Source organism: Patagioenas fasciata, chromosome 18, assembly GCF_037038585.1.
Source record: "Patagioenas fasciata isolate bPatFas1 chromosome 18, bPatFas1.hap1, whole genome shotgun sequence".
NCBI lineage: Eukaryota > Metazoa > Chordata > Aves > Columbiformes > Columbidae > Patagioenas > Patagioenas fasciata.
The window spans coordinates 12,855,931-12,881,892 of NC_092537.1; the positions used below are offsets into that span (position 1 = coordinate 12,855,931).

Here is a 25,962-nt window from a genome sequence, read left to right on the forward strand (position 1 = left end):
GGGCTTCTCCCAGCCCGTGGCCTTGCAGGGGTGGGTGGAGAGGACGAGCTGAGCTCCTGGTCCCCGAGCTCCCCATAGTGGGTTCCCCACCCCACGCCACGCCATCCCCGCGGTGCCTGCTCCAGCCTGGCCGGGCAGAGGAGGTGCCCAAAGCCGTGGAGCGGGAGCGTACCTCGAGCAGTCGCGCTCTCCTCTTAGAAAACACAGCGAGGGAAGGACGGAGGGACGGAGGTGCTGGGTGTCGGTGGGAAGGGTCGGGTTGAGTGGCTGGGGCACTGGGAACGGGAGAGAAGGGCTGGAGTGGGAGCAGGGCAGGCAGGAAGAACTGGAGAAGGGGAGAGCAGGCAGGCTGTGGTGGCTTCTGGAGGGGGTCGCTGTGTTGTGGTCGTTGCCGGGCACCGGCGCTGCAGATGGAACACGGGCCGTGCCATCACACCTGGGTTGTTGCATGGGCACTCTGGTGTGGGCTGCGCAGCAGGGATGGGGGTGACCCCCTCAATGGTGGTTATGGATGTACCAACCTGCCTTTTCGCCAGTTTCAGAATCCCAACCACTTGGAGTTCCATGCTGCCTTGAGCGGTTCTTCCCAACCGTCCCGTCCTGGCCAGCAGCCATCCTCCCCCCTCAGAAAGGTTCTTCTCCGCTTGGTTCCTGCGGTAGCTGAACTTGACCTCAATGTTGATGGCCAGCCCTTTGCAGGCTCTCATCTCGCTCTGCCCCTGTACAGCACAGCCACTCTTCCGTGTGGGCACGAATGGCAGCGCAAGGCGGAACCTGGCTAGAATGCAGGAAGACTCTAAAGGCCTGGGGGTGCCAGTGAATTCAAGTGGTGCCCAAGTCATCTTCTCCTCCCTCCTACCGTTGGGAGGAAAGGGGGCAGGCAGAAATGGAGAATGCATCTTAGCTGCGGGCTTGGTGGCTGGTGCCGTCCTGAAGGATGCTGGCTCTTCTGCCAATGGGACACTGGTGATGACTAGAAGCAGCTGGGGAGGGATGGGATCCACCTGTCTAGAAGAGGCGAGGGAATGTTTGGCAGCAGGCTGGCCAGCTTGGTGAGGTGGGCTTTCAACTGAAGGCCTTGGGGACAGTGTCCAAAGTGGCAACGCTCACGCCACCGCATCCAACTGGGGAAGATAAGCCAGGCCAAGCAGAGCAGCGACAAAAGCTCCTGAGCTGCCTCCCAGCATGAGAAGCAGCAGGCCCCCCGCCTCCAGGGTGTGGATGGAAGGTAGCGGAGGTGGAATTCACTCCTAGTTTTTTCTCTTCCATAGCCTTTTGGGGCCATCCTCCTCTGGGAAAAAGCTGGATTTCCAAAGGAGACAAGTTGGGCTTTTTCTTTCTGAGCTCTGCAGAAACTCAGCAAGTTGGAGGCTGCAATAGGAACTTGCAGCACAGAGACATTGGCTGTGTCCCTTCCTGCTTTAGAAAGAACAGACTGCTTCAGCAGCCTGGCGGGAAGAATTTTTTCCTGCTATCCAATCTGAACGTCCCCTGGCGCAGCGCGAGGCCGTTTCCTCTTGTCCTGTCTCTTGCCCCTTGGGGAGAAGTTCTTTATCCGCTGCAGAGTACAGCCCTGCAGGCCAGGAGCTGCCAGCTTCTCCAGGAGAATGCTATGGGATACGCTCTCAAAGGCTTTACTCAAGTCTAATGACACAGCATGCACAGCCTTTCCCTCGTCTCCTAGGTGGGACACCTTGTTGCAGAAGGACACCAGGTTGGTGAAGCGGGACCTGCCTTTTAGAAACCCGTGTGGAGTGGGCCTGATCACATGGCTTTCTTGCCTGTGCTGTGTGCTATCACTCAGGATGTTGTGCTCCATGACCTTCCCTGGCACCGAGACCAGACTGACAGGTCCCCGGATCCTTCTTCCAGCCTTTCTTGTAGATGGGCGTCACGTGAGCCAACTCCCCGTGAAGCGGGACCTCCCCAGTTAGCCAGGATTGCTGATGGATAATGCAAAGTGGCTTAGGGATCACCTTGGCCGGCTCCCTCAGGACCCTTGGGTGTATCCCGTCTGACCCCCTAGACTTGTGGGTGTGCAAGTGGTGTAGCAGCTCGCTAACCATTTGGCCTTGGATTCTTGGGGCTTCATTCTGCAGCCCAAGCCTGTCTCCTGTCTCAGGGGGCTGGGGACCTGGAGCACAACCGCTGTGACCCTTAAAGACTGAGGCAAAGAAGACATTGAGTACCCCAGCCTTTCCCTGGTTATCAATTCTCCTTTGATTCCCAAGTTCCAGCCGCAGCTCTCTATTCGGCCAGGCCGGAACGTCTTCCCCGCCGGCTCGTCTTTAGGCAGACGGGGACAGCCTGCGCCTCTAAGATTTCCTTCTGGAAGAGAGACCAGTTTTCCTGGGCTGCTTTGTCCTTCAGGACTGCTTCCCGAGGGACTCTGCCAGGCAGCCTCCTGAACAGGTCCGGGTCTGCCCTTGGGAAGTGCAAGGTAGCAGTTCTGCTGAGCACCCTCCTAACTGCTCCGAGAACAGAATGCTCAGTCCTTTCATGGTCACGATGCCCAAGGCGACCTCCCCGTTGCCCACGAGTCCTTCTGTCTTTCTTGGGATGGTATCCCTGCAGGGCTTGGTCATGTCAGAGCTCACTTGTTGCTGGTGACAGCTTTGCTGTTGGGGACACCACTTTTCCTTCCAGCAGCCCATGAACCAACCCCACTGGTGCCCAGTGCCCTGAGCTCTGCAGGTGGGACCCCTCTGTGCACAGGGACCCCCTGTCCCCGGGGCGGCCGTGCCAGCACCCCCAGCCACCTCCAGCCCCAGCAACCCCGAGCGAGCGGAAACCGCGACTCTGCAAATACCAGAGAAAGTCAGAGAGCACAGGTCTGAAAAAACATGGATAAATGTATTTACAGAGAAAAACACAAGAGTAAACCTCTTTACAGGAAAAACCCCAAACTACAACAAACTATATACAGGAAAAACCCCAAACTACAACAAACTATATACAGGAAGAACCCCAAACTAGAACCAACTATATACAGAAAAAACCCCCGAACTACAACAAACTATACGCAGAAAAAACCCCCAACGCCAACAACCCAAATCCTACAAACACGCTAACATGAACAAACTGCAAAACTCCCTCTTCAGTAGCCCACCCCACCCCACCCCATCTTCGACATCCACGTCCAGATCTTCTCCAGCTAGCCATCCACCTCCATCGGTTCTCCCAGATCTTGATCGACTTCCATCTCTTCCTCCACCTCCGCGTCCACTTCCATTTCCTCCACCCACTCATCCACTTCCATGTCCTCCTCCCCTTTCCAATCCGCGTCCATCTTCCTTCTCTTCCCGTTGGGAAGGCAGCGCCGTGCGCAGCGTGGTGTAACCTAAGACGAAAGCCAAGCGGAAATTGCATTGGTCCTGCCCTGGGCAGCCCAGCAGAGCTGTAGGATGGGGGTCTCAGCAGCCCTGAGCCCTTTCAGTGCCCATGGAGAGCTGTGGGGTAATGGGTCCCCTGGGCACGTCCCCAGCAGGAGCTGCCTGGAGTTTGGGCAGCTCCTGGGCCACCAGCAGCCCCGGGCCAGCACCTGTCGCTTGACGCTCCTTTCCTTGCTGCGCTTTGGCATCTTGTTTTGCTGGTGGTTCTTGCAGGTCTGTGGGAACAGAAAGGGCAGGGGTGAGCAGCCATTTCCCTGCCCCGTCGGGGGTCCCAGGCACGGAGCCCGGCCCCACACCTCCCTCGGAGCCCAGTAGCTCCTTAGCCTGTGCTGGTGGTTTTTTTGGCTGCGCGCTGCTCCCCGGGCAGGGCTGGGCTGCCCCGGCTCCAGCCTGGAAAGGGGCAGAGGAGGCACGGGCTCAGGCTGCGGGCAGCAGCCGCTGCTCCCGCCGAGCATCCCTCCGGCACGAGCCCGGGGTGCCCTGGGCTCCCCTGGGGCCGTGTCCGCCGGGCAGGGATGCTGGATTTCAGCAGGGGACGAGCAGCCCAGAAGGGCTTCTCCCAGCCCGTGGCCTTGCAGGGGTGGGTGGAGAGGACGAGCTGAGCTCCTGGTCCCCGAGCTCCCCATAGTGGTTTCCCCACCCCACGCCACGCCATCCCCGCGGTGCCTGCTCCAGCCTGGCCGGGCAGAGGAGGTGCCCAAAGCCGTGGAGCGGGAGCGTACCTTGAGCAGTCGCGCTCTCCTCGTAGAAAACACAGCGAGGGAAGGACGGAGGGACGGAGGTGCTGGGTGTCGGTGGGAAGGGTCGGGTTGAGTGGCTGGGGCACTGGGAACGGGAGAGAAGGGCTGGAGTGGGAGCAGGGCAGGCAGGAAGAACTGGAGAAGGGGAGAGCAGGCAGGCTGTGGTGGCTTCTGGAGGGGGTCGCTGTGTTGTGGTCGTTGCCGGGCACCGGCGCTGCAGATGGAACACGGGCCGTGCCATCACACCTGGGTTGTTGCATGGGCACTCTGGTGTGGGCTGCGCAGCAGGGATGGGGGTGACCCCCTCAATGGTGGTTATGGATGTACCAACCTGCCTTTTCGCCAGTTTCAGAATCCCAACCACTTGGAGTTCCATGCTGCCTTGAGCGGTTCTTCCCAACCGTCCCGTCATGGCCGGCAGCCATCCTCCCCCCTCAGAAAGGTTCTTCTCCGCTTGGTTCCTGCGGTAGCTGAACTTGACCTCAATGTTGATGGCCAGCCCTTTGCAGGCTCTCATCTCGCTCTGCCCCTGTACAGCACAGCCACTCTTCCGTGTGGGCACGAATGGCAGCGCAAGGCGGAACCTGGCTAGAATGCAGGAGGACTCTAAAGGCCTGGGGGTGCCAGTGAATTCAAGTGGTGCCCAAGTCATCTTCTCCTCCCTCCTACCGTTGGGAGGAAAGGGGGCAGGCAGAAATGGAGAATGCATCTTAGCTGCGGGCTTGGTGGCTGGTGCCGTCCTGAAGGATGCTGGCTCTTCTGCCAGTGGGACACTGGTGATGACTAGAAGCAGCTGGGGAGGGATGGGATCCACCTGTCTAGAAGAGGCGAGGGAATGTTTGGCAGCAGGCTGGCCAGCTTGGTGAGGTGGGCTTTCAACTGAAGGCCTTGGGGACAGTGTCCAAAGTGGCAACGCTCACGCCACCGCATCCAACTGGGGAAGATAAGCCAGGCCACGCAGAGCAGCAACAAAAGCTCCTGAGCTGCCTCCCAGCATGAGAAGCAGCAGGCCACCCGCCTCCAGGGTGTGGATGGAAGGTAGCGGAGGTGGAATTCACTCCTAGTTTTTTCTCTTCCATAGCCTTTTGGGGCCATCCTCCTCTGGGAAAAAGCTGGATTTCCAAAGGAGACAAGTTGGGCTTTTTCTTTCTGAGCTCTGCAGAAACTCAGCAAGTTGGAGGCTGCAATAGGAACTTGCAGCACAGAGACATTGGCTGTGTCCCTTCCTGCTTTAGAAAGAACAGACTGCTTCAGCAGCCTGGCGGGAAGAATTTTTTCCTGCTATCCAATCTGAACGTCCCCTGGCGCAGCGCGAGGCCATTTCCTCTTGTCCTGTCTCTTGCCCCTTGGGGAGAAGTTCTTTATCCGCTGCAGAGTACAGCCCTGCAGGCCAGGAGCTGCCAGCTTCTCCAGGAGAATGCTGTGGGATACGCTGTCAAAGGCTTTACTCAAGTCTAATGACACAGCATGCACAGCCTTTCCCTCGTCTCCTAGGTGGGACACCTTGTTGCAGAAGGACACCAGGTTGGTGAAGCGGGACCTGCCTTTTAGAAACCCGTGTGGAGTGGGCCTGATCACATGGTTTTCTTGCCTGTGCTGTGTGCTATCACTCAGGATGTTGTGCTCCATGACCTTCCCTGGCACCGAGACCAGACTGACAGGTCCCCGGATCCTTCTTCCAGCCTTTCTTGTAGATGGGCGTCACGTGAGCCAACTCCCCGTGAAGCGGGACCTCCCCAGTTAGCCAGGATTGCTGATGGATAATGCAAAGTGGCTTAGGGATCACCTTGGCCGGCTCCCTCAGGACCCTTGGGTGTATCCCGTCTGACCCCCTAGACTTGTGGGTGTGCAAGTGGTGTAGCAGCTCGCTAACCATTTCCCCTTGGATTCTTGGGGCTTCATTCTGCAGCCCAAGCCTGTCTCCTGTCTCAGGGGGCTGGGGGCCTGGAGCACAACCGCTGTGACCCTTAAAGACTGAGGCAAAGAAGACATTGAGTACCCCAGCCTTTCCCTGGTTATCAATTCTCCTTTGATTCCCAAGTTCCAGCCGCAGCTCTCTATTCGGCCAGGCCGGAACGTCTTCCCCGCCGGCTCGTCTTTAGGCAGACGGGGACAGCCTGCGCCTCTAAGATTTCCTTCTGGAAGAGAGACCAGTTTTCCTGGGCTGCTTTGTCCTTCAGGACTGCTTCCCGAGGGACTCTGCCAGGCAGCCTCCTGAACAGGTCCGGGTCTGCCCTTGGGAAGTGCAAGGTAGCAGTTCTGCTGAGCACCCTCCTAACTGCTCCGAGAAGAGAATGCTCAGTCCTTTCATGGTCACGATGCCCAAGGCGACCTCCCCGTTGCCCACGAGTCCTTCTGTCTTTCTTGGGATGGTATCCCTGCAGGGCTTGGTCATGTCAGAGCTCACTTGTTGCTGGTGACAGCTTTGCTGTTGGGGACACCACTTTTCCTTCCAGCAGCCCATGAACCAACCCCACTGGTGCCCAGGGCCCTGAGCTCTGCAGGTGGGACCCCTCTGTGCACAGGGACCCCCTGTCCCCGGGGCGGCCGTGCCAGCACCCCCAGCCACCTCCAGCCCCAGCAACCCCGAGCGAGCGGAAACCGCGACTCTGCAAATACCAGAGAAAGTCAGAGAGCACAGGTCTGAAAAAACATGGATAAATGTATTTACAGAGAAAAACACAAGAGTAAACCTCTTTACAGGAAAAACCCCAAACTACAACAAACTATATACAGGAAAAACCCCAAACTACAACAAACTATATACAGGAAGAACCCCAAACTAGAACCAACTATATACAGAAAAAACCCCCGAACTACAACAAACTAGACGCAGAAAAAACCCCCAACGCCAACAACCCAAATCCTACGAACACGCTAACATGAACAAACTGCAAAACTCCCTCTTCAGTAGCCCACCCCACCCCACCCCATCTTCGACATCCACGTCCAGGTCTTCTCCAGCTAGCCATCCACCTCCATCGGTTCTCCCAGATCTTGATCGACTTCCATCTCTTCCTCCACCTCCTCGTCCACTTCCATTTCCTCCACCCACTCATCCACTTCCATGTCCTCCTCCCCTTTCCAATCGGCGTCCATCTTCCGTCTCTTCCCGTTGGGAAGGCAGCGCCGTGCGCAGCGTGGTGTAACCTAAGGCAAAAGCCAAGCGGAAATTGCATTGGTCCTGCCCTGGGCAGCCCAGCAGAGCTGTAGGATGGGGGTCTCAGCAGCCCTGAGCCCTTTCAGTGCCCATGGAGAGCTGTGGGGTGATGGGTCCCCTGGGCACGTCCCCAGCAGGAGCTGCCTGGAGTTTGGGCAGCTCCTGGGCCACCAGCAGCCCCGGGCCAGCACCTGTCGCTTGACGCTCCTTTCCTTGCTGCGCTTTGGCATCTTCTTTTGCTGGTGGTCCTTGCAGGTCTGTGGGAACAGAGAGGGCAGGGGTGAGCAGCCATGTCCCTGCCCCGTCGGGGGTCCCAGGCACGGAGCCCGGCCCCACACCTCCCTCGGAGCCCAGTAGCTCCTTAGCCTGTGCTGGTGGTTTTTTTGACTGCACGCTGCTCCCCGGGCAGGGCTGGGCTGCCCCGGCTCCAGCCTGGAAAGGGGCAGAGGAGGCACGGGCTCAGGCTGCGGGCAGCAGCCGCTGCTCCCGCCGAGCATCCCTCCGGCACGAGCCCGGGGTGCCCTGGGCTCCCCTGGGGCCGTGTCCCCCGGGCAGGGATGCTGGATTTCAGCAGGGGACGAGCAGCCCAGAAGGACTTCTCCCAGCCTGTGGCCTTGCAGGGGTGGGTGGAGAGGACGAGCTGAGCTCTTGGTCCCCGAGCTCCCCAGAGTGGGTTCCCCACCCCACGCCACGCCATCCCCGCGGTGCCTGCTCCAGCCTGGCCGGGCAGTGGAGGTGCCCAAAGCCGTGGAGCGGGAGCGTACGTCGAGCAGTCGCGCTCTCCTCGTAGAAAACACAGCGAGGGAAGGACGGAGGGACGGAGGTGCTGGGTGTCGGTGGGAAGGGTCGGGTTGAGTGGCTGGGGCACTGGGAACGGGAGAGAAGGGCTGGAGTGGGAGCAGGGCAGGCAGGAAGAACTGGAGAAGGGGAGAGCAGGCAGGCTGTGGTGGCTTCTGGAGGGGGTCGCTGTGTTGTGGTCGTTGCCGGGCACCGGCGCTGCAGATGGAACACGGGCCGTGCCATCACACCTGGGTTGTTGCATGGGCACTCTGGTGTGGGCTGCGCAGCAGGGATGGGGGTGACCCCCTCAATGGTGGTTATGGATGTACCAACCTGCCTTTTCGCCAGTTTCAGAATCCCAACCACTTGGAGTTCCATGCTGCCTTGAGCGGTTCTTCCCAACCGTCCCGTCATGGCCGGCAGCCATCCTCCCCCCTCAGAAAGGTTCTTCTCCGCTTGGTTCCTGCGGTAGCTGAACTTGACCTCAATGTTGATGGCCAGCCCTTTGCAGGCTCTCATCTCGCTCTGCCCCTGTACAGCACAGCCACTCTTCCGTGTGGGCACGAATGGCAGCGCAAGGCGGAACCTGGCTAGAATGCAGGAAGACTCTAAAGGCCTGGGGGTGCCAGGGAATTCAAGTGGTGCCCAAGTCATCTTCTCCTCCCTCCTACCGTTGGGAGGAAAGGGGGCAGGCAGAAATGGAGAATGCATCTTAGCTGCGGGCTTGGTGGCTGGTGCCGTCCTGAAGGATGCTGGCTCTTTTGCCAGTGGGACACTGGTGATGACTAGAAGCAGCTGGGGAGGGATGGGATCCACCTGTCTAGAAGAGGCGAGGGAATGTTTGGCAGCAGGCTGGCCAGCTTGGTGAGGTGGGCTTTCAACTGAAGGCCTTGGGGACAGTGTCCAAAGTGGCAACGCTCACGCCACCGCATCCAACTGGGGAAGATAAGCCAGGCCAAGCAGAGCAGCGACAAAAGCTCCTGAGCTGCCTCCCAGCATGAGAAGCAGCAGGCCACCCGCCTCCAGGGTGTGGATGGAAGGTAGCGGAGGTGGAATTCACTCCTAGTTTTTTCTCTTCCATAGCCTTTTGGGGCCATCCACCTCTGGGAAAAAGCTGGATTTCCAAAGGAGACAAGTTGGGCTTTTTCTTTCTGAGCTCTGCAGAAACTCAGCAAGTTGGAGGCTGCAATAGGAACTTGCAGCACAGAGACATTGGCTGTGTCCCTTCCTGCTTTAGAAAGAACAGACTGCTTCAGCAGCCTGGCGGGAAGAATTTTTTCCTGCTATCCAATCTGAACGTCCCCTGGCGCAGCGCGAGGCCATTTCCTCTTGTCCTGTCTCTTGCCCCTTGGGGAGAAGTTCTTTATCCGCTGCAGAGTACAGCCCTGCAGGCCAGGAGCTGCCAGCTTCTCCAGGAGAATGCTGTGGGATACGCTGTCAAAGGCTTTACTCAAGTCTAATGACACAGCATGCACAGCCTTTCCCTCGTCTCCTAGGTGGGACACCTTGTTGCAGAAGGACACCAGGTTGGTGAAGCGGGACCTGCCTTTTAGAAACCCGTGTGGAGTGGACCTGATCACATACATGGTTTTCTTGCCTGTGCTGTGTGCTATCACTCAGGATGTTGTGCTCCATGACCTTCCCTGGCACCGAGACCAGACTGACAGGTCCCCGGGTCCTTCTTCCAGCCTTTCTTGTAGATGGGCGTCACGTGAGCCAACTCCCCGTGAAGCGGGACCTCCCCAGTTAGCCAGGATTGCTGATGGATAATGCAAAGTGGCTTAGGGATCACCTTGGCCGGCTCCCTCAGGACCCTTGGGTGTATCCCGTCTGACCCCCTAGACTTGTGGGTGTGCAAGTGTTGTAGCAGCTCGCTAACCATTTCCCCTTGGATTCTTGGGGCTTCATTCTGCAGCCCAAGCCTGTCTCCTGTCTCAGGGGGCTGGGGGCCTGGAGCACAACCGCTCTGACCCTTAAAGACTGAGGCAAAGAAGACATTGAGTACCCCAGCCTTTCCCTGGTTATCAATTCTCCTTTGATTCCCAAGTTCCAGCCACAGCTCTCTATTCGGCCAGGCCGGAACGTCTTCCCCGCCGGCTCGTCTTTAGGCAGACGGGGACAGCCTGCGCCTCTAAGATTTCCTTCTGGAAGAGAGACCAGTTTTCCTGGGCTGCTTTGTCCTTCAGGACTGCTTCCCGAGGGACTCTGCCAGGCAGCCTCCTGAACAGGTCCGGGTCTGCCCTTGGGAAGTGCAAGGTAGCAGTTCTGCTGAGCACCCTCCTAACTGCTCCGAGAACAGAATGCTCAGTCATTTCATGGTCACGATGCCCAAGGCGACCTCCCCGTTGCCCACGAGTCCTTCTGTCTTTCTTGGGATGGTATCCATGCAGGGCTTGGTCATGTCAGAGCTCACTTGTTGCTGGTGACAGCTTTGCTGTTGGGGACACCACTTTTCCTTCCAGCAGCCCATGAACCAACCCCACTGGTGCCCAGGGCCCTGAGCTCTGCAGGTGGGACCCCTCTGTGCACAGGGACCCCCTGTCCCCGGGGCGGCCGTGCCAGCACCCCCAGCCACCTCCAGCCCCAGCAACCCCGAGCGAGCGGAAACCGCGACTCTGCAAATACCAGAGAAAGTCAGAGAGCACAGGTCTGAAAAAACATGGATAAATGTATTTACAGAGAAAAACACAAGAGTAAACCTCTTTACAGGAAAAACCCCAAACTACAACAAACTATATACAGGAAGAACCCCAAACTGCAACAAACTATATACAGGAAGAACCCCAAACTAGAACCAACTATATACAGAAAAAACCCCCGAACTACAACAAACTATATGCAGAAAAAACCCCCAACGCCAACAACCCAAATACGACGAACACGCTAACATGAACAAACTGCAAAACTCCCCCTTCAGTAGCCCACCCCACCCCACCCCATCTTCAACATCCACGTCCAGATCTTCTCCAGCTAGCCATCCACCTCCATCGGTTCTCCCAGATCTTGATCGACTTCCATCTCTTCCTCCACCTCCGCGTCCACTTCCATTTCCTCCACCCACTCATCCACTTCCATCTCCTCCTCCCCTTTCCAATCGGCGTCCATCTTCCGTCTCTTCCCGTTGGGAAGGCAGCGCCGTGCGCAGCGTGGTGTAACCTAAGGCAAAAGCCAAGCGGAAATTGCATTGGTCCTGCCCTGGGCAGCCCAGCAGAGCTGTAGGATGGGGGTCTCAGCAGCCCTGAGCCCTTTCAGTGCCCATGGAGAGCTGTGGGGTGATGGGTCCCCTGGGCACGTCCCCAGCAGGAGCTGCCTGGAGTTTGGGCAGCTCCTGGGCCACCAGCAGCCCCGTGCCAGCACCTGTCGCTTGACGCTCCTTTCCTTGCTGCGCTTTGGCATCTTCTTTTGCCAGTGATTCTTGCAGGTCTGTGGGAACAGAGAGGGCAGGGGTGAGCAGCCATGTCCCTGCGCCGTCGGGGGTCCCAGGCACGGAGCCCGGCCCCACACCTCCCTCGGAGCCCAGTAGCTCCTTAGCCTGTGCTGGTGGTTTTTTTGGCTGCGCGCTGCTCCCCGGGCAGGGCTGGGCTGCCCCGGCTCCAGCCTGGAAAGGGGCAGAGGAGGCACGGGCTCAGGCTGCGGGCAGCAGCCGCTGCTCCCGCCGAGCATCCCTCCGGCACGAGCCCGGGGTGCCCTGGGCTCCCCTGGGGCCGTGTCCCCCGGGCAGGGATGCTGGATTTCAGCAGGGGACGAGCAGCCCAGAAGGGCTTCTCCCAGCCCGTGGCCTTGCAGGGGTGGGTGGAGAGGACGAGCTGAGCTCCTGGTCCCCGAGCTCCCCAGAGTGCGTTCCCCACCCCACGCCACGCCATCCCCGCGGTGCCTGCTCCAGCCTGGCCGGGCAGTGGAGGTGCCCAAAGCCGTGGAGCGGGAGCGTACCTCGAGCAGTCGCGCTCTCCTCGTAGAAAACACAGCGAGGGAAGGACGGAGGGACGGAGGTGCTGGGTGTCGGTGGGAAGGGTCGGGTTGAGTGGCTGGGGCACTGGGAACGGGAGAGAAGGGCTGGAGTGGGAGCAGGGCAGGCAGGAAGAACTGGAGAAGGGGAGAGCAGGCAGGCTGTGGTGGCTTCTGGAGGGGGTCGCTGTGTTGTGGTCGTTGCCGGGCACCGGCGCTGCAGATGGAACACGGGCCGTGCCATCACACCTGGGTTGTTGCATGGGCACTCTGGTGTGGGCTGCGCAGCAGGGATGGGGGTGACCCCCTCAATGGTGGTTATGGATGTACCAACCTGCCTTTTCGCCAGTTTCAGAATCCCAACCACTTGGAGTTCCATGCTGCCTTGAGCGGTTCTTCCCAACCGTCCCGTCATGGCCGGCAGCCATCCTCCCCCCTCAGAAAGGTTCTTCTCCGCTTGGTTCCTGCGGTAGCTGAACTTGACCTCAATGTTGATGGCCATCCCTTTGCAGGCTCTCATCTCGCTCTGCCCCTGTACAGCACAGCCACTCTTCCGTGTGGGCACGAATGGCAGCGCAAGGCGGAACCTGGCTAGAATGCAGGAAGACTCTGAAGGCCTGGGGGTGCCAGTGAATTCAAGTGGTGCCCAAGTCATCTTCTCCTCCCTCCTACCGTTGGGAGGAAAGGGGGCAGGCAGAAATGGAGAATGCATCTTAGCTGCGGGCTTGGTGGCTGGTGCCGTCCTGAAGGCTGTTGGCTCTTCTGCCAGTGGGACACTGGTGATGACTAGAAGCAGCTGGGGAGGGATGGGATCCACCTGTCTAGAAGAGGCGAGGGAATGTTTGGCAGCAGGCTGGCCAGCTTGGTGAGGTGGGCTTTCAACTGAAGGCCTTGGGGACAGTGTCCAAAGTGGCAACGCTCACGCCACCGCATCCAACTGGGGAAGATAAGCCAGGCCAAGCAGAGCAGCGACAAAAGCTCCTGAGCTGCCTCCCAGCATGAGAAGCAGCAGGCCACCCGCCTCCAGGGTGTGGATGGAAGGTAGCGGAGGTGGAATTCACTCCTAGTATTTTCTCTTCCATAGCCTTTTGGGGCCATCCTCCTCTGGGAAAAAGCTGGATTTCCAAAGGAGACAAGTTGGGCTTTTTCTTTCTGAGCTCTGCAGAAACTCAGCAAGTTGGAGGCTGCAATAGGAACTTGCAGCACAGAGACATTGGCTGTGTCCCTTCCTGCTTTAGAAAGAACAGACTGCTTCAGCAGCCTGGCGGGAAGAATTTTTTCCTGCTATCCAATCTGAACGTCCCCTGGCGCAGCGCGAGGCATTTCCTCTTGTCCTGTCTCTTGCCCCTTGGGGAGAAGTTCTTTATCCGCTGCAGAGTACAGCCCTGCAGGCCAGGAGCTGCCAGCTTCTCCAGGAGAATGCTGTGGGATACGCTGTCAAAGGCTTTACTCAAGTCTAATGACACAGCATGCACAGCCTTTCCCTCGTCTCCTAGGTGGGACACCTTGTTGCAGAAGGACACCAGGTTGGTGAAGCGGGACCTGCCTTTTAGAAACCCGTGTGGAGTGGGCCTGATCACATGGTTTTCTTGCCTGTGCTGTGTGCTATCACTCAGGATGTTGTGCTCCATGACCTTCCCTGGCACCGAGACCAGACTGACAGGTCCCCGGATCCTTCTTCCAGCCTTTCTTGTAGATGGGCGTCACGTGAGCCAACTCCCCGTGAAGCGGGACCTCCCCAGTTAGCCAGGATTGCTGATGGATAATGCAAAGTGGCTTAGGGATCACCTTGGCCGGCTCCCTCAGGACCCTTGGGTGTATCCCGTCTGACCCCCTAGACTTGTGGGTGTGCAAGTGGTGTAGCAGCTCGCTAACCATTTCCCCTTGGATTCTTGGGGCTTCATTCTGCAGCCCAAGGCTGTCTCCTGTCTCAGGGGGCTGGGGGCCTGGAGCACAACCGCTCTGACCTTAAAGACTGAGGCAAAGAAGACATTGAGTACCCCAGCCTTTCCCTGGTTATCAATTCTCCTTTGATTCCCAAGTTCCAGCCGCAGCTCTCTGTTCGGCCAGGCCGGAACGTCTTCCCCGCCGGCTCGTCTTTAGGCAGACGGGGACAGCCTGCGCCTCTAAGATTTCCTTCTGGAAGAGAGACCAGTTTTCCTGGGCTGCTTTGTCCTTCAGGACTGCTTCCCGAGGGACTCTGCCAGGCAGCCTCCTGAACAGGTCCGGGTCTGCCCTTGGGAAGTGCAAGGTAGCAGTTCTGCTGAGCACCCTCCTAACTGCTCCGAGAACAGAATGCTCAGTCCTTTCATGGTCACGATGCCCAAGGCGACCTCCCCGTTGCCCACAAGTCCTTCTGTCTTTCTTGGGATGGTATCCCTGCAGGGCTTGGTCAGGTCAGAGCTCACTTGTTGCTGGTGACAGCTTTGCTGTTGGGGACACCACTTTTCCTTCCAGCAGCCCATGAACCAACCCCACTGGTGCCCAGGGCCCTGAGCTCTGCAGGTGGGACCCCTCTGTGCACAGGGACCCCCTGTCCCCGGGGCGGCCGTGCCAGCACCCCCAGCCACCTCCAGCCCCAGCAACCCCGAGCGAGCGGAAACCGCGACTCTGCAAATACCAGAGAAAGTCAGAGAGCACAGGTCTGAAAAAACATGGATAAATGTATTTACAGAGAAAAACACAAGAGTAAACCTCTTTACAGGAAAAACCCCAAACTACAACAAACTATATACAGGAAAAACCCCAAACTACAACAAACTATATACAGGAAGAACCCCAAACTAGAACCAACTATATACAGAAAAAACCCCCGAACTCCAACAAACTAGACGCAGAAAAAACCCCCAACGCCAACAACCCAAATCCTACGAACACGCTAACATGAACAAACTGCAAAACTCCCCCTTCAGTAGCCCACCCCACCCCACCCCATCTTCGACATCCACGTCCAGATCTTCTCCAGCTAGCCATCCACCTCCATCGGTTCTCCCAGATCTTGATCGACTTCCATCTCTTCCTCCACCTCCTCGTCCACTTCCATTTCCTCCACCCACTCATCCACTTCCATGTCCTCCTCCCCTTTCCAATCCGCGTCCATCTTCCTTCTCTTCCCGTTGGGAAGGCAGCGCCGTGCGCAGCGTGGTGTAACCTAAGGCAAAAGCCAAGCGGAAATTGCATTGGTCCTGCCGTGGGCAGCCCAGCAGAGCTGTAGGATGGGGGTCTCAGCACCCCTGAGCCCTTTCAGTGCCCATGGAGAGCTGTGGGGTGATGGGTCCCCTGGGCACGTCCCCAGCAGGAGCTGCCTGGAGTTTGGGCAGCTCCTGGGCCACCAGCACCCCCGGGCCAGCACCTGTCGCTTGATGCTCCTTTCCTTGCTGCGCTTTGGCATCTTCTTTTGCTGGTGGTTCTTGCAGGTCTGTGGGAACAGAAAGGGCAGGGGTGAGCAGCCATGTCCCTGCGCCGTCGGGGGTCCCAGGCACGGAGCCCGGCCCCACACCTCCCTCGGAGCCCAGTAGCTCCTTAGCCTGTGCTGGTGGTTTTTTTGGCTGCGCGCTGCTCCCCGGGCAGGGCTGGGCTGCCCCGGCTCCAGCCTGGAAAGGGGCAGAGGAGGCACGGGCTCAGGCTGCGGGCAGCAGCCGCTGCTCCCGCCGAGCATCCCTCCGGCACGAGCCCGGGGTGCCCTGGGCTCCCCTGGGGCCGTGTCCCCCGGGCAGGGATGCTGGATTTCAGCAGGGGACGAGCAGCCCAGAAGGGCTTCTCCCAGCCCGTGGCCTTGCAGGGGTGGGTGGAGAGGACGAGCTGAGCTCCTGGTCCCCGAGCTCCCCAGAGTGGGTTCCCCACCCCACGCCACGCCATCCCCGCGGTGCCTGCTCCAGCCTGGCCGGGCAGTGGAGGTGCCCAAAGCCGTGGAGCGGGAGCGTACCTTGAGCAGTCGCGCTCTCCTCGTAGAAAACACAGCGAGGGAAGGACGGAGGGACGGAGGTGCTGGGTGTCGGTGGGAAGGGTCGGGTTGAGTGGCTGGGGCACTGGGAACGGGAGAGAAGGGCTGGAGTGGGAGCAGGGCAGGCAGGAAGAACTGGAGAAGGGGAGAGCAGGCAGGCTGTGGTGGCTTCTGGAGGGGGTCGCTGTGTTGTGGTCGTTGCCGGGCACCGGCGCTGCAGATGGAACACGGGCCGTGCCATCACACCTGGGTTGTTGCATGGGCACTCTGGTGTGGGCTGCGCAGCAGGGATGGGGGTGACCCCCTCAATGGTGGTTATGGATGTACCAACCTGCCTTTTCGCCAGTTTCAGAATCACAACCACTTGGAGTTCCATGCTGCCTTGAGCGGTTCTTCCCAACCGTCCCGTCATGGCCGGCAGCCATCCTCCCCCCTCAGAAAGGTTCTTCTCCGCTTGGTTCCTGCAGTAGCTGAACTTGACCTCAATGTTGATGGCCATCCCTTTGCAGGCTCTCATCTCGCTCTGCCCCTGTACAGCACAGCCACTCTTCCGTGTGGGCACGAATGGCAGCGCAAGGCGGAACCTGGCTAGAATGCAGGAAGACTCTAAAGGCCTGGGGGTGCCAGGGAATTCAAGTGGTGCCCAAGTCATCTTCTCCTCCCTCCTACCGTTGGGAGGAAAGGGGGCAGGCAGAAATGGAGAATGCATCTTAGCTGCGGGCTTGGTGGCTGGTGCCGTCCTGAAGGATGCTGGCTTTTCTGCCAGTGGGACACTGGTGATGACTAGAAGCAGCTGGGGAGGGATGGGATCCACCTGTCTAGAAGAGGCGAGGGAATGTTTGGCAGCAGGCTGGCCAGCTTGGTGAGGTGGGCTTTCAACTGAAGGCCTTGGGGACAGTGTCCAAAGTGGCAACGCTCACGCCACCGCATCCAAGTGGGGAAGATAAGCCAGGCCAAGCAGAGCAGCGACAAAAGCTCCTGAGCTGCCTCCCAGCATGAGAAGCAGCAGGCCACCCGCCTCCAGGGTGTGGATGGAAGGTAGCGGAGGTGGAATTCACTCCTAGTTTTTTCTCTTCCATAGCCTTTTGGGGCCATCCTCCTCTGGGAAAAAGCTGGATTTCCAAAGGAGACAAGTTGGGCTTTTTCTTTCTGAGCTCTGCAGAAACTCAGCAAGTTGGAGGCTGCAATAGGAACTTGCAGCACAGAGACATTGGCTGTGTCCCTTCCTGCTTTAGAAAGAACAGACTGCTTCAGCAGCCTGGCGGGAAGAATTTTTTCCTGCTATCCAATCTGAACGTCCCCTGGCGCAGCGCGAGGCCATTTCCTCTTGTCCTGTCTCTTGCCCCTTGGGGAGAAGTTCTTTATCCGCTGCAGAGTACAGCCCTGCAGGCCAGGAGCTGCCAGCTTCTCCAGGAGAATGCTGTGGGATACGCTGTCAAAGGCTTTACTCAAGTCTAATGACACAGCATGCACAGCCTTTCCCTCGTCTCCTAGGTGGGACACCTTGTTGCAGAAGGACACCAGGTTGGTGAAGCGGGACCTGCCTTTTAGAAACCCGTGTGGAGTGGACCTGATCACATACATGGTTTTCTTGCCTGTGCTGTGTGCTATCACTCAGGATGTTGTGCTCCATGACCTTCCCTGGCACCGAGACCAGACGGACAGGTCCCCGGGTCCTTCTTCCAGCCTTTCTTGTAGATGGGCGTCACGTGAGCCAACTCCCCGTGAAGCGGGACCTCCCCAGTTAGCCAGGATTGCTGATGGATAATGCAAAGTGGCTTAGGGATCACCTTGGCCGGCTCCCTCAGGACCCTTGGGTGTATCCCGTCTGACCCCCTAGACTTGTGGGTGTGCAAGTGGTGTAGCAGCTCGCTAACCATTTCCCCTTGGATTCTTGGGGCTTCATTCTGCAGCCCAAGGCTGTCTCCTGTCTCAGGGGGCTGGGGGCCTGGAGCACAACCGCTCTGACCTTAAAGACTGAGGCAAAGAAGACATTGAGTACCCCAGCCTTTCCCTGGTTATCAATTCTCCTTTGATTCCCAAGTTCCAGCCGCAGCTCTCTGTTCGGCCAGGCCGGAACGTCTTCCCCGCCGGCTCGTCTTTAGGCAGACGGGGACAGCCTGCGCCTCTAAGATTTCCTTCTGGAAGAGAGACCAGTTTTCCTGGGCTGCTTTGTCCTTCAGGACTGCTTCCCGAGGGACTCTGCCAGGCAGCCTCCTGAACAGGTCCGGGTCTGCCCTTGGGAAGTGCAAGGTAGCAGTTCTGCTGAGCACCCTCCTAACTGCTCCGAGAACAGAATGCTCAGTCCTTTCATGGTCACGATGCCCAAGGCGACCTCCCCGTTGCCCACGAGTCCTTCTGTCTTTCTTGGGATGGTATCCATGCAGGGCTTGGTCATGTCAGAGCTCACTTGTTGCTGGTGACAGCTTTGCTGTTGGGGACACCACTTTTCCTTCCAGCAGCCCATGAACCAACCCCACTGGTGCCCAGGGCCCTGAGCTCTGCAGGTGGGACCCCTCTGTGCACAGGGACCCCCTGTCCCCGGGGCGGCCGTGCCAGCACCCCCAGCCACCTCCAGCCCCAGCAACCCCGAGCGAGCGGAAACCGCGACTCTGCAAATACCAGAGAAAGTCAGAGAGCACAGGTCTGAAAAAACATGGATAAATGTATTTACAGAGAAAAACACAAGAGTAAACCTCTTTACAGGAAAAACCCCAAACTACAACAAACTATATACAGGAAAAACCCCAAACTACAACAAACTATATACAGGAAGAACCCCAAACTAGAACCAACTATATACAGAAAAAACCCCCGAACTCCAACAAACTAGACGCAGAAAAAACCCCCAACGCCAACAACCCAAATCCTACGAACACGCTAACATGAACAAACTGCAAAACTCCCCCTTCAGTAGCCCACCCCACCCCACCCCATCTTCGACATCCACGTCCAGATCTTCTCCAGCTAGCCATCCACCTCCATCGGTTCTCCCAGATCTTGATCGACTTCCATCTCTTCCTCCACCTCCTCGTCCACTTCCATTTCCTCCACCCACTCATCCACTTCCATGTCCTCCTCCCCTTTCCAATCTGCGTCCATCTTCCTTCTCTTCCCGGTCAGAAGGCAGCGCCGTGCGCAGCGTGGTGTAACCTAAGGCAAAAGCCAAGCGGAAATTGCATTGGTCCTGCCCTGGGCAGCCCAGCAGAGCTGTAGGATGGGGGTCTCAGCAGCCCTGAGCCCTTTCAGTGCCCATGGAGAGCTGTGGGGTGATGGGTCCCCTGGGCACGTCCCCAGCAGGAGCTGCCTGGAGTTTGGGCAGCTCCTGGGCCACCAGCACCCCCGGGCCAGCACCTGTCGCTTGACGCTCCTGTTCTTGCTGCGCTTTGGCATCTTCTTTTGCGGGTGTTCCTTGCAGGTCTGTGGGAACAGAAAGGGCAGGGGTGAGCAGCCATGTCCCTGCGCTGTCGGGGGTCCCAGGCACGGAGCCCGGCCCCACACCTCCCTCGGAGCCCAGTAGCTCCTTAGCCTGTGCTGGTGGTTTTTTTGGCTGCGCGCTGCTCCCCGGGCAGGGCTGGGCTGCCCCGGCTCCAGCCTGGAAAGGGGCAGAGGAGGCACGGGCTCAGGCTGCGGGCAGCAGCCGCTGCTCCCGCCGAGCATCCCTCCGGCACGAGCCCGGGGTGCCCTGGGCTCCCCTGGGGCCGTGTCCCCCGGGCAGGGATGCTGGATTTCAGCAGGGGACGAGCAGCCCAGAAGGGCTTCTCCCAGCCCGTGGCCTTGCAGGGGTGGGTGGAGAGGACGAGCTGAGCTCCTGGTCCCCGAGCTCCCCAGAGTGGGTTCCCCACCCCACGCCACGCCATCCCCGCGGTGCCTGCTCCAGCCTGGCCGGGCAGTGGAGGTGCCCAAAGCCGTGGAGCGGGAGCGTACCTCGAGCAGTCGCGCTCTCCTCGTAGAAAACACAGCGAGGGAAGGACGGAGGGACGGAGGTGCTGGGTGTCGGTGGGAAGGGTCGGGTTGAGTGGCTGGGGCACTGGGAACGGGAGAGAAGGGCTGGAGTGGGAGCAGGGCAGGCAGGAAGAACTGGAGAAGGGGAGAGCAGGCAGGCTGTGGTGGCTTCTGGAGGGGGTCGCTGTGTTGTGGTCGTTGCCGGGCACCGGCGCTGCAGATGGAACACGGGCCGTGCCATCACACCTGGGTTGTTGCATGGGCACTCTGGTGTGGGCTGCGCAGCAGGGATGGGGGTGACCCCCTCAATGGTGGTTATGGATGTACCAACCTGCCTTTTCGCCAGTTTCAGAATCCCAACCACTTGGAGTTCCATGCTGCCTTGAGCGGTTCTTCCCAACCGTCCCGTCATGGCCGGCAGCCATCCTCCCCTCTCAGAAAGGTTCTTCTCCGCTTGGTTCCTGCGGTAGCTGAACTTGACCTCAATGTTGATGGCCATCCCTTTGCAGGCTCTCATCTCGCTCTGCCCCTGTACAGCACAGCCACTCTTCCGTGTGGGCACGAATGGCAGCGCAAGGCGGAACCTGGCTAGAATGCAGGAAGACTCTAAAGGCCTGGGGGTGCCAGGGAATTCAAGTGGTGCCCACGTCATCTTCTCCTCCCTCCTACCGTTGGGAGGAAAGGGGGCAGGCAGAAATGGAGAATGCATCTTAGCTGCGGGCTTGGTGGCTGGTGCCGTCCTGAAGGATGCTGGCTCTTCTGCCAGTGGGACACTGGTGATGACTAGAAGCAGCTGGGGAGGGATGGGATCCACCTGTCTAGAAGAGGCGAGGGAATGTTTGGCAGCAGGCTGGCCAGCTTGGTGAGGTGGGCTTTCAACTGAAGGCCTTGGGGACAGTGTCCAAAGTGGCAACGCTCACGCCACCGCATCCAACTGGGGAAGATAAGCCAGGCCAAGCAGAGCAGCGACAAAAGCTCCTGAGCTGCCTCCCAGCATGAGAAGCAGCAGGCCACCCGCCTCCAGGGTGTGGATGGAAGGTAGCGGAGGTGGAATTCACTCCTAGTTTTTTCTCTTCCATAGCCTTTTGGGGCCATCCTCCTCTGGGAAAAAGCTGGATTTCCAAAGGAGACAAGTTGGGCTTTTTCTTTCTGAGCTCTGCAGAAACTCAGCAAGTTGGAGGCTGCAATAGGAACTTGCAGCACAGAGACATTGGCTGTGTCCCTTCCTGCTTTAGAAAGAACAGACTGCTTCAGCAGCCTGGCGGGAAGAATTTTTTCCTGCTATCCAATCTGAACGTCCCCTGGCGCAGCGCGAGGCCATTTCCTCTTGTCCTGTCTCTTGCCCCTTGGGGAGAAGTTCTTTATCCGCTGCAGAGTACAGCCCTGCAGGCCAGGAGCTGCCAGCTTCTCCAGGAGAATGCTGTGGGATACGCTGTCAAAGGCTTTACTCAAGTCTAATGACACAGCATGCACAGCCTTTCCCTCGTCTCCTAGGTGGGACACCTTGTTGCAGAAGGACACCAGGTTGGTGAAGCGGGACCTGCCTTTTAGAAACCCGTGTGGAGTGGGCCTGATCACATGGTTTTCTTGCCTGTGCTGTGTGCTATCACTCAGGATGTTGTGCTCCATGACCTTCCCTGGCACCGAGACCAGACTGACAGGTCCCCGGATCCTTCTTCCAGCCTTTCTTGTAGATGGGCGTCACGTGAGCCAACTCCCCGTGAAGCGGGACCTCCCCAGTTAGCCAGGATTGCTGATGGATAATGCAAAGTGGCTTAGGGATCACCTTGGCCGGCTCCCTCAGGACCCTTGGGTGTATCCCGTCTGACCCCCTAGACTTGTGGGTGTGCAAGTGGTGTAGCAGCTCGCTAACCATTTCCCCTTGGATTCTTGGGGCTTCATTCTGCAGCCCAAGGCTGTCTCCTGTCTCAGGGGGCTGGGGGCCTGGAGCACAACCGCTCTGACCTTAAAGACTGAGGCAAAGAAGACATTGAGTACCCCAGCCTTTCCCTGGTTATCAATTCTCCTTTGATTCCCAAGTTCCAGCCGCAGCTCTCTGTTCGGCCAGGCCGGAACGTCTTCCCCGCCGGCTCGTCTTTAGGCAGACGGGGACAGCCTGCGCCTCTAAGATTTCCTTCTGGAAGAGAGACCAGTTTTCCTGGGCTGCTTTGTCCTTCAGGACTGCTTCCCGAGGGACTCTGCCAGGCAGCCTCCTGAACAGGTCCGGGTCTGCCCTTGGGAAGTGCAAGGTAGCAGTTCTGCTGAGCACCCTCGTAACTGCTCCGAGAAGAGAATGCTCAGTCCTTTCATGGTCACGATGCCCAAGGCGACCTCCCCGTTGCCCACGAGTCCTTCTGTCTTTCTTGGGATGGTATCCATGCAGGGCTTGGTCAGGTCAGAGCTCACTTGTTGCTGGTGACAGCTTTGCTGTTGGGGACACCACTTTTCCTTCCAGCAGCCCATGAACCAACCCCACTGGTGCCCAGGGCCCTGAGCTCTGCAGGTGGGACCCCTCTGTGCACAGGGACCCCCTGTCCCCGGGGCGGCCGTGCCAGCACCCCCAGCCACCTCCAGCCCCAGCAACCCCGAGCGAGCGGAAACCGCGACTCTGCAAATACCAGAGAAAGTCAGAGAGCACAGGTCTGAAAAAACATGGATAAATGTATTTACAGAGAAAAACACAAGAGTAAACCTCTTTACAGGAAAAACCCCAAACTACAACAAACTATATACAGGAAAAACCCCAAACTACAACAAACTATATACAGGAAGAACCCCAAACTAGAACCAACTATATACAGAAAAAACCCCCGAACTACAACAAACTAGACGCAGAAAAAACCCCCAACGCCAACAACCCAAATCCTACGAACATGCTAACATGAACAAACTGCAAAACTCCCCCTTCAGTAGCCCACCCCACCCCACCCCATCTTCGACATCCACGTCCAGATCTTCTCCAGCTAGCCATCCACCTCCATCGGTTCTCCCAGATCTTGATCGACTTCCATCTCTTCCTCCACCTCCTCGTCCACTTCCATTTCCTCCACCCACTCATCCACTTCCATGTCCTCCTCCCCTTTCCAATCCGCGTCCATCTTCCTTCTCTTCCCGGTCAGAAGGCAGCGCCGTGCGCAGCGTGGTGTAACCTAAGGCAAAAGCCAAGCGGAAATTGCATTGGTCCTGCCCTGGGCAGCCCAGCAGAGCTGTAGGATGGGGGTCTCAGCAGCCCTGAGCCCTTTCAGTGCCCATGGAGAGCTGTGGGGTGATGGGTCCCCTGGGCACGTCCCCAGCAGGAGCTGCCTGGAGTTTGGGCAGCTCCTGGGCCACCAGCAGCCCCGGGCCAGCACCTGTCGCTTGACGCTCCTGTTCTTGCTGCGCTTTGGCATCTTCTTTTGCGGGTGTTCCTTGCAGGTCTGTGGGAACAGAAAGGGCAGGGGTGAGCAGCCATGTCCCTGCGCTGTCGGGGGTCCCAGGCACGGAGCCCGGCCCCACACCTCCCTCGGAGCCCAGTAGCTCCTTAGCCTGTGCTGGTGGTTTTTTTGGCTGCGCGCTGCTCCCCGGGCAGGGCTGGGCTGCCCCGGCTCCAGCCTGGAAAGGGGCAGAGGAGGCACGGGCTCAGGCTGCGGGCAGCAGCCGCTGCTCCCGCCGAGCATCCCTCCGGCACGAGCCCGGGGTGCCCTGGGCTCCCCTGGGGCCGTGTCCCCCGGGCAGGGATGCTGGATTTCAGCAGGGGACGAGCAGCCCAGAAGGGCTTCTCCCAGCCCGTGGCCTTGCAGGGGTGGGTGGAGAGGACGAGCTGAGCTCCTGGTCCCCGAGCTCCCCAGAGTGGGTTCCCCACGCCACGCCACGCCATCCCCGCGGTGCCTGCTCCAGCCTGGCCGGGCAGTGGAGGTGCCCAAAGCCGTGGAGCGGGAGCGTACCTCGAGCAGTCGCGCTCTCCTCGTAGAAAACACAGCGAGGGAAGGACGGAGGGACGGAGGTGCTGGGTGTCGGTGGGAAGGGTCGGGTTGAGTGGCTGGGGCACTGGGAACGGGAGAGAAGGGCTGGAGTGGGAGCAGGGCAGGCAGGAAGAACTGGAGAAGGGGAGAGCAGGCAGGCTGTGGTGGCTTCTGGAGGGGGTCGCTGTGTTGTGGTCGTTGCCGGGCACCGGCGCTGCAGATGGAACACGGGCCGTGCCATCACACCTGGGTTGTTGCATGGGCACTCTGGTGTGGGCTGCGCAGTAGGGATGGGGGTGACCCCCTCAATGGTGGTTATGGATGTACCAACCTGCCTTTTCACCAGTTTCAGAATCCCAACCACTTGGAGTTCCATGCTGCCTTGAGCGGTTCTTCCCAACCGTCCCGTCATGGCCGGCAGCCATCCTCCCCTCTCAGAAAGGTTCTTCTCCGCTTGGTTCCTGCGGTAGCTGAACTTGACCTCAATGTTGATGGCCATCCCTTTGCAGGCTCTCATCTCGCTCTGCCCCTGTACAGCACAGCCACTCTTCCGTGTGGGCACGAATGGCAGCGCAAGGCGGAACCTGGCTAGAATGCAGGAAGACTCTAAAGGCCTGGGGGTGCCAGGGAATTCAAGTGGTGCCCACGTCATCTTCTCCTCCCTCCTACCGTTGGGAGGAAAGGGGGCAGGCAGAAATGGAGAATGCATCTTAGCTGCGGGCTTGGTGGCTGGTGCCGTCCTGAAGGATGCTGGCTCTTCTGCCAGTGGGACACTGGTGATGACTAGAAGCAGCTGGGGAGGGATGGGATCCACCTGTCTAGAAGAGGCGAGGGAATGTTTGGCAGCAGGCTGGCCAGCTTGGTGAGGTGGGCTTTCAACTGAAGGCCTTGGGGACAGTGTCCAAAGTGGCAACGCTCACGCCACCGCATCCAACTGGGGAAGATAAGCCAGGCCAAGCAGAGCAGCGACAAAAGCTCCTGAGCTGCCTCCCAGCATGAGAAGCAGCAGGCCACCCGCCTCCAGGGTGTGGATGGAAGGTAGCGGAGGTGGAATTCACTCCTAGTTTTTTCTCTTCCATAGCCTTTTGGGGCCATCCTCCTCTGGGAAAAAGCTGGATTTCCAAAGGAGACAAGTTGGGCTTTTTCTTTCTGAGCTCTGCAGAAACTCAGCAAGTTGGAGGCTGCAATAGGAACTTGCAGCACAGAGACATTGGCTGTGTCCCTTCCTGCTTTAGAAAGAACAGACTGCTTCAGCAGCCTGGCGGGAAGAATTTTTTCCTGCTATCCAATCTGAACGTCCCCTGGCGCAGCGCGAGGCCATTTCCTCTTGTCCTGTCTCTTGCCCCTTGGGGAGAAGTTCTTTATCCGCTGCAGAGTACAGCCCTGCAGGCCAGGAGCTGCCAGCTTCTCCAGGAGAATGCTGTGGGATACGCTGTCAAAGGCTTTACTCAAGTCTAATGACACAGCATGCACAGCCTTTCCCTCGTCTCCTAGGTGGGACACCTTGTTGCAGAAGGACACCAGGTTGGTGAAGCGGGACCTGCCTTTTAGAAACCCGTGTGGAGTGGACCTGATCACATACATGGTTTTCTTGCCTGTGCTGTGTGCTATCACTCAGGATGTTGTGCTCCATGACCTTCCCTGGCACCGAGACCAGACGGACAGGTCCCCGGATCCTTCTTCCAGCCTTTCTTGTAGATGGGCGTCACGTGAGCCAACTCCCCGTGAAGCGGGACCTCCCCAGTTAGCCAGGATTGCTGATGGATAATGCAAAGTGGCTTAGGGATCACCTTGGCCGGCTCCCTCAGGACCCTTGGGTGTATCCCGTCTGACCCCCTAGACTTGTGGGTGTGCAAGTGGTGTAGCAGCTCGCTAACCATTTCCCCTTGGATTCTTGGGGCTTCATTCTGCAGCCCAAGCCTGTCTCCTGTCTCAGGGGGCTGGGGGCCTGGAGCACAACCGCTCTGACCCTGAAAGACTGAGGCAAAGAAGACATTGAGTACCCCAGCCTTTCCCTGGTTATCAATTCTCCTTTGATTCCCAAGTTCCAGCCGCAGCTCTCTGTTCGGCCAGGCCAGAACGTCTTCCCCGCCGGCTCGTCTTTAGGCAGACGGGG

General features: G+C 58.6%; 1 protein-coding gene across 4 annotated transcripts in view; it reads left to right on the forward strand.

Annotated features, from left to right (window-relative positions):
* GAS7 (growth arrest specific 7) overlaps positions 1-25,962 on the forward strand; it is a 151,025-nt gene that overhangs the window by 86,662 nt on the left and 38,401 nt on the right. The gene's annotated exons all lie outside the window — the stretch shown is intronic.